The sequence below is a fragment of the Egretta garzetta genome, unplaced genomic scaffold (assembly GCF_000687185.1).
Source record: "Egretta garzetta isolate BGI_Z169 unplaced genomic scaffold, ASM68718v1 scaffold270, whole genome shotgun sequence".
NCBI classification, from domain to species: domain Eukaryota; kingdom Metazoa; phylum Chordata; class Aves; order Pelecaniformes; family Ardeidae; genus Egretta; species Egretta garzetta.
In genome coordinates this window covers 822931-830890 of record NW_009258274.1, presented here as the reverse complement: position 1 = coordinate 830890, position 7960 = coordinate 822931, and positions in this window count along the sequence as shown.

Sequence of the window (7960 nt, the reverse complement as noted above, 5' to 3'; positions counted from 1 at the left end):
CCTGAGCAGCAATCACTGCCCCCCAGCCAACTCCCCCCAGTTTCTATACTGGGCATGATGCCATATGGTATGGAACAGCCCTTTGGCCAGTTGGGGTCAGCTGTCCTGGCTATGCCCCCTCCCAGCTTCTTGTGTGCCTCCTTGCTGGCAGATTATGGGAAGCTGAAAAGTCCTTGACTTAATACAAACACTGCTTAACAACAACTAAACCCTCAGTGTGTTATCACATTACTCTCATGCTAAATCCAAAATACAGCACTATACCAGTTGCCAGGAAGAAAATTAACTCTATCCCAGCTGAAACCAGGACATGCCCTTAATTCATTAAAGGATTATAGCAAAGACTAAAGGAAAAAGAGTGAAGCATGATCAGTGGTTCCAGCATCCCGCTCCAAACCGTCCGTGAGTGTTTCGGAGGTAGCACCGTGTGCGAACGTGACTCCTCCGCCCGGTGCTCCTGCTCCGTTCCCAGCAGCGCGGGGTGAGCCCTGGTGCCCAGGAGCTTAAGCAGCCTTGGCCGCTGCCGACTGATGGGTATTGGGGCACCAGGAGCGCAGCCCCGGGCACTCTTCCTCGCTCAGCAGATGCAAATCCTCCCCAGCACTTTTCTGTCTCTGAGTCCTTCTTAGGAAGCTCTGCTGAGACCTCAAGCCACTCTCCAACCTCTTTGCTTGACTGCACATTTGACTGATGCTCCTGACCCATTGGCAGTACCCAGTACCAAGCCATCCCATAAACCAGGGTTTTCTCTTTCATTTTATAACAGAGCTGAAATGCTGCAGCAGGAGGCAATGATGATTTTTGCAAAACGTTCTCTGTATTCATTTGCATTGAGCTTTAGAAGTAAATCCAGGAGGCTGGTTTATCTCTCAGGCCCATTTTTATTTGAGTTCCCAAAGTTTAGAGGTCAGGTTGATGTAAGCCGTGCTGATGTGGGTCTGCCCGCACCGCCTCTGGGCAGGCAGAGAAAGGGTTGGGGGAAATGGTGCTGGTGGCTGGTGCAGATGGGGAGTTTGCTGCCTGATAAGGGGAGGGGAGGGGCCGGCAGGAGGTTAAGGTTAATGTCAAGGTCAAGGGCAGGAGGGGGGATTGCTCATCACTTCTCTGAGAGTGCTTTGGTGTGACCAAAGCCAGGATGGAGCGGTGTCTTTGGGGCAGAAAAAGGATAAGGGTAAGTCCACCTCGGTGGGATTTAGCTGTCCCGAGGAGTGGAGGAAAGTGCTGCTGCGAGCAAGGGTTGTGGGGGATCTCACAGGGCAAAGAGAAATAGGAATGGAGCTCTGGAGCATGTGTGTGGTGCCAGCGCTAAGTTATTACCTTGTCGTGGGGAAGGCTGGTGGCTAAATGGCCCTGAGGGACTGTGCTTGGGGGTGAGGCATTTGGGATGCTGCTGTAGAGCCCCTGAAATCAGATGGCACCCCACTCGGCAGTTTATTTGCTGAAAAGAGGTGGAGGCTGCCTTCTGTCCTGCTCCTTGTGGCTCTGCAAAGGGCTTGGCTTTAGGAAGCGAGCCTGTGCATGAGGAGGCCAGGACAGCATGGCAGATCCTCGGTGAGGGCTTCCCATGCTGCCCAGAGTGCGTCACCTTCCTGAAGCAAGCTCCTGCAGGGCTGAGGTCTCCATTTCCACACTGCCTCTTCCCAGCTGCCAGCACACCCCGAGCCAAGATGGGCTGGGGAGGGGGAGCGAGGTATCGCAACCTGTTCCCTCCAGCACTGACTGAGTACAGATGGGTCCTGAGCACCAGCAGGGGCTATTCGGAAGCCAGGGTTTGGCCTGGAAGGGGAATGGAGCTCCCCGCTGCTCTGGGGTGCCCTCAAATCAGGGTGCAACACCTGGAGCAGCTGGCTGGGCTCAGGCAGGGCTCAGCCCCTCTGCAGAGCATCTCAGGTTCAGCCGACAGCCCCAGCTTTCGTTCCCTTCTTCCCTTGATTGTCCCTCTCCGATCTTATCGCTGACCACAGGTGGTAGCAGGAGCCTCACAAGAAAGCCAGATTGGAGTGGCAGCCTGGTGTGTGTGTGTGTGAGGGGGGTAAAAAGCAAAACGTCCTTGAAACAATGTCCCTTTTCAGAGCCTTGGCTCCTGACAGGAGTAATCAGTCCTCCCTGGGCGGCTCAGCCTGGCAGCAGCTCTGCCTAATCCAGCCCAAGTCGGGGCAAATCTGTGGATTGCTCAGCTGCGGGGTGACAGGAGATGCTTCTGCAGCCCGACGGGGAGCTCCTGGGGCTTGTTGCGGCTCTGGAGGAGGCTGGGAGGAAAGGGCAGGTGATGTGTTTGCACGGGCAGGCACATCTGTACAGGCAGGCACATCTGCATGGGCAGGCAGGAGCATTTTGGAGGGGTGGGTCGTGTTCTGCTCGGAGTGCAGCTCCCATGGGGGTGCTGGGGGTTGATCCAGGGTGGGGATCAGGGTGCAGTAAGGAATAAGGCTCGATGGCCATCCCATTGCCAGGTTTGTGGGTCAGCCTCAATCCCCGGGTGCTGGAAGCAAGGCAGAGCCCCCCGGTCCCCACTGTGCTGCAGCAGCTGGTTGTGAGCAGCCCTGTGTCCTGGATGAAGCTATTGCCTGCAGAACTTTACCCTTGCCTGTGGGTGAAACATAAGGGCTATCCGAAGAGTCTCAGGGTCTGGATAACCCTATTTCCTCCAAGCAGAGGAAGACAGCAGGATAATGCTCTCTGGAGCTGTTTGCAATAGTGGTGCTCAGGTTACAGGGGAGTGCGTGTGCAGAGATTTAATTTCAGGAGTTGTCAGCAATGCATGTTCACTGGGGACTTTTTTTTGCAAGCGATGCTCGTGCTGTTTTGGATGTAATGTTCATTGTTTGAAATGCTCTCCTGGAGTTTTTCCCCTACCAACTTTTATCTGTCTCCGCCATCATAAATATCGTCTCATTTTCTCTTTCAAATGGGTCCTGGAATGAACGCTGTGGGCTGTCTTGTACCCCAGCCTGGGGAATTCAGATTTTATTTGCAACATGCCAGGAAATTTTATTTTCCAGTAACGACTTGCACTGTAATTGTGAACTTCCTCTTGCAACAGTGATCTACCTCCCCGCTTCCCTGGTGAACACTTGCTTTGGGAATGGAGGCTGGAGCCATTCTGGTGTTTTTCAGTGGGTTTTCTAAAGTCCCACTGAAATTCCCAGAGTTTTAGCAAAGGTGCTGCCGGAAGACAGGGACTTGGACACCTTTGGCTGCACAACATCTGGAGAGGGAAATGCAGGAAGGGCCATCACAGCTGGACCTGCCCCGCAGGGAGGCTGGAGGGAAGGAGGGGTCCCCTCTTACCTCCCTCACCCTCTGCCTTCCCTCCCCAGGTCTGGTTTTCCACTTCCTTTGCCTCCCCTCGACAAGCTCTGACCCACAGCCTGGCCCTGGGCCACCTCCTCCTAATCGGGGACCAATGCCAGGCTCACGCCTGCGGCGCTGGTGGGGAGGGCAGCGCTGCCCTGTCGCCTGCCCTGCACGCTGCCTGCCTGCCTTGTGCCTGCCCGTGTCGTCTGGCAGCCACAATTAGGGCGGGAGAGGAGAGTTTACATAGCCTGCTCCTGCCAGACCCCAGGGTGATGAAAGTTGGTTTTTAAAGGCAGAGAGATAGGGCTGGGGAGGCGATCAAAGGCATCCTGCCTGCCTACAGAAGCAGTTGGCGATGCAAAGCACCGGGCTGTGCTCTGCAAGGCGATGCTCAGCTCAGCACGCTGGGCACACCTCGGCCTCCCAGCCCTGCTTGCGGTTCCCCCCGACCACAGCGCCGGCTCCAGACCTGCTGCTCCCAGTGCCGCTCCCCACGGGGGGAAGGCTCTGGACTGCACCAAGCACAGACATCCCTCTGTCACCAACCCCTTCTCCTGCAGCAGGGCCCATGGGGAGGTGGCTGTGGCCGTGTCATCGGGGGGCTCCTTTGCCCCTGCAGGGGGGACACGCTGCACCCCGGTGTGCTGCTTCCAGGGGCAGAGCTGCAGAAATTGCATTACCATTAAAATGCAGCTTGCGCTGCCTGGCAAGTGTGGAGCAGCCTCTGTTCCCACGGACTCATTTACCTGCTTGGAAGTGGAAAGTGTTCAGTACCTGGCGGGCTCTGCTGAGCTAATTAATTTATTTAATAACGATGCTTAGCTGCTCTCCAGGCCTAGCTGCTTTGCATCCCAAAGGGTGATGATTTTTTTTAGAAATTCCCAGTGGAGATGAGCTTTTATATAGATAAATAATTTTTTTGTTGTTGTTGTTCTTCGTTTTGTACAGCATCTTGCACAATCGGGCTCTGGCTCCGTCCCCCTGCTCTGATGGGCTGCTGTTGCACACATGAGCACTCCCACTGGTCTGGGATGCTCCGGTTCAGCCACTCCGTGAATTCTGTGGGCTCTGGCAGAATAAGTCCTGGGGGCCCGTGACCAGAGGAGCTGCAGCTTGAGCTAGGGATCCCACCTGATTAACCTGAAGTCTTCTGAGGCCTGCAGTCACTAGAGGGAGACAGGGGAGCCCTTGCTGCTAGCCTGGGTGTGAATGGTTCATGGGCACCCTGTTTCCCCTCCTCTGCAGTCCCCGGGAAGGAATCCAGCTGGATCTGAGGGGTACGGGAGGATGCCCTGACAGCTTTCCATCATGCCTGTTGTCATCTCAGCACTGATGCTCCCAGCCGACACATTCCCCTCGCCTACAGCAGGCTGGAAGTAGGGACCAGGCTGTGCCCCAGACTGGGGACATGCATTTCCTAGCAGGGATTAGGAAAGCCTTGTTACCTTACTGGGAACCTCTGCCCATTTTTCCTGCTGCCCCTGGCAAAGCTGTTGGGACAGTTGACTTTGGGGAGCTTGTGTCTTGTTGCAACACAAAATGGAAATGCTGATCAAGGCTGCCTTGCCTTCGGGGGTAAGCAAGAAAACATGGGTGTGGGAAAAAGTCTGTTATCCTGTGGGGCAGGTGCAGGGCATGCAATTGGAATTACCCAAAGCAGTGCCCATGGAGGCATCTGGGTGCTGGGGACACTGGTGGGGCATGGGTGCAGGTCTTGCCCTTGCTGCCTCAGAGACCATGTGAAGGGAGGAGAGGAAGAAGGTGCCATCAGCTGGTTTGCTGAGGGCCCATCCCATGCCACTGCCAAGCATTTCTGCCAGAGCCTGACTCTGTGGCAGAGCTCAGCAAAACACATCCTTGCATCATCCAGCCCATTCTGGGGACTTCTGTGGGTAGATCCCATCCTGAAAGAGAAGAAAAAGCTCCCAGCACTGTGGCTGGAGGAGGATCTTTTCCACTTGAGCTCAGCTGGGGCTGGGATGCACCAGCCTCGTCAGCGTAATGAGGTATCTGTCGCTCCCAGGGCGGGCTCACTCGCCTGATGCCATTCCCCACGCTTTCTCACTGCTCTGCACAAGTCTGCTCTGCACAAGTTTGCTCTCCTCTTCGCCCCAAGACAGACCTGGGTGTTTCCGTGACTTGCACCCCCGGTTTGTGGCCCGGCGGCTTGCTCTCCTCCTCGCGTTCCCAATTCCTACCCCAAATTGCATTTTTCTCTGCCGGTGAGTCACGCATTGTACTGTTGCAATACTCACCTTGCCGCGACCTCCGTGGGAGCCATGTCCCTGCATGCAGGAGCTCATTCGGGGCGCAGTGATTCAGCTCGGATCAGAGGACTTGCACCTCTTCCCTCTGCCCAGCTGTGTGTATCCAAGAAAGCATTTCTGCCTGGTGGGGAGTGAATCACCCAGGAGTGGCTTACCCAGCCCTGCCCGCTGCCAGCAGGAGGGGGAACGGGAGGAGAGGAGAAGGGGGATGCGGCTGGGTATTCACTGGCAGGGAAACCCTCCCACACTTGGGACGGGGGCCACTTTGCAATGCAATGCTCGGGTTTTGGGTTGCAGAGGAAGAAGAGTCAAGTGGAGATGTAGCATTTGGTTGCTCATGTACAGGCTCGCAGGCCACCCCAGCGTCCATCCTCCTGCAGCAGAGAGCGGGTGGTGCCTGCCCTGCTCTGACTGCATGGGCTGCAGCTTGGCTCCAGCCCAGTGGCTTGTTCTTTGCTGATGCTTTGGGCAAGCTGGGACATGGCCACCATGGAGAGGACGTCCGCTTTGTCATGCGTTGGGCTGATCTCTCTGCCGATTCCCACAGCTGCTCTCTGGAGCTAGAGGCCGGGGACTTCCCAAGTGGGGGAGCTGGCACGGGGCCACCCTGCCTGCTCAGCCGTCATCCCCAACAGGCAGCGGGGCGCGTTTTGAGTGGAGGGAGAGAGTTTGCATTGTGTTCTTTCTGCTGCGTTATTTCACTTGCTGTGGTCTGCTTTTGCTGTACAGTGGCCTAGAGCAGTTAAGGGCATTTAATTTAAGAACTACCAGAATAAATATAAGTTGTGGCAATGACATCAGTTTTAAAAGAAAGCCACTTGGTGAGTCTTCCCCTTTGACCTGTCTGTTTTGGTGCACTCTGTAGCACGGCAAGCATTATTCGCTTGGAGCAAAAGCAGTTTTGCACTACTGGGTCCTGGCAGAAGGGAGCTGAGGGTAAGGCTGCTTTGGGCTCTGCAAAAGGCTGTTGTGATGCATGAGTCTGGTGAGCATGTGTTTGGGTGGGATTTGGGGGTGGGGTGGGTGGGAAATGTCCCTATCGGGTCAGAGCAGCCTTATGGCTCCCTGCCTTCACATTCAAGATGCATCATGGCTTATCCCACCTGGCCAAGCATCCTTTATTTGATACCAAGCGATGGGCTGTTGTCTCCTGGGCTTGGGAAGAAGTCTCCCAACCTTATCCCAGGTGGTGTCACCATCCTTCAGGCACCTTCTTTGTGCTGTTACTGCTGGCAGACGCATGCACGTGCATGCAGCTGATGCTGAGGCATGGCAGGATGAGGGCTGCGAGGTGCTGTGGTAATACACATGATCAATAACTGCAGGGGATGAATCTCAGATATGCACCTCTGGGGCAAGGGACCTGCAGCTCACGTATTTCTGGCACAGGAGTCGAGTGTCTCAATAAAATCACAGCCCCTGTAAGTTAAATGATAAATCTGACACTGATAGGTGTGGGTAGGGAATTTCCTGCGAACTGCTGACTATAAACATGGCCATTAATATTATTCTGAGAGGATCTTGTCCGTGATTTATTAGACCTGTGTGGGACACGCCCATAGAAGGCACATGGAATAAATCAGGTGAAACCCTGAAATGCCCTTGAGCTGGTTCAACCCCTGTGACCGCAGCGAGGGCGATGGGAGCACGGCAGCCTGTGGGGAGGCTTTCCATGGGCACGCAGCAGTGCTGGCCAGGATGGGGTCTGCGGGCTGCTGATGGGACCTGGGATTAAAAGAGGACTTGAGGGACTGAGTTGCAAGGAGCTCAGCCTTTCCCGGGACCCAAAATGGCAGGGCTGGGGCAGCGTGCAGCTTCGTGCCCCGCGCTGCTGAGGGGGGACGGGGGGTGGGAGGGAGACGTGTTGCTACAGTTTTGCCGTTACCACATCCAAAATTATCGCTCATAGAAACAAGGTGAGCAAGCAAACCTCAGGGCAAACCTGGACTCGTCTGGGAGAAGCGGGAAAAGGCAGGAGCCGCCAAGGGGATGGGGTTGTACGGGGGACTGCTCCTACAGGCAATGGGCTCCTGTGGCTGGCACTGCGATTTAACCCACCTTGCCTGACTGTGCTCTGAGGCTGCTGGACACTCCTGCAGCAATTGCCTGATGTGGCCGATTTTTCCCCCGTGCAGTTTGGAAGGGGAAGATGTGGATGTAAAGGAGCTGGGGGTACCTGGGGAGCAGCTCGGCTGTGCTGATGTATGAGCTTCTCCTTAGCCCCAGGCAATTATCCAGCAGCAATTATCTCCTGTGGGTGCCACCCAGAGCGAAGCTCTCGCTGGGTTTTATTTCCTGGACATCTAATGACTTGCCTGAAGAAAGCTCTGCTGTACAGCCTGCATCACCCCGCTCCGTGCATTAGTACGAGGGTTTGTGCCTGGCTGGCTTGCACC